Below are 388 nucleotides of genomic sequence, written 5' to 3'. Positions count from 1 at the left end.
GGAATGAGCCGGTGGGGGGCTGCACGCCGAAGGGGACTGGGCATGGTCGCGCGCGAGTGGTGGCGCCGCAGGGTCGGGACGGGCTGGCCTCTGGGACTGGGGATAGGGGTGCGGTTGCCACACCCGAACCTTCCCCGCCTTCCCGCGGGAGATGTTTCCTCCGCTTCCGCGAAGTGATGTGTGCGGGGTGGGTCCGCGGCCGGAAGCAGCCCGGCTACACCCAGATTTGGAGGGGCCCTGGCCCGGGAGGGAGGGGGGTGGGGGAGGGGCCCAGGTGCGCCTGCGGCGGGCAGAACTTGGCCTGACTGCAACAGTGAAAGCCCGAGTGAGGAAGTGGATGGGTTTGTGGGTGCGCCCCGCCCTCTGCACTGACACCCTGCTGGAAAAC

This window comes from Pteropus vampyrus, unplaced genomic scaffold, assembly GCF_000151845.1.
Source record: "Pteropus vampyrus isolate Shadow unplaced genomic scaffold, Pvam_2.0 Scaffold405, whole genome shotgun sequence".
Classification (NCBI taxonomy): domain Eukaryota; kingdom Metazoa; phylum Chordata; class Mammalia; order Chiroptera; family Pteropodidae; genus Pteropus; species Pteropus vampyrus.
Note: the sequence above shows the minus strand (reverse complement) of the source record.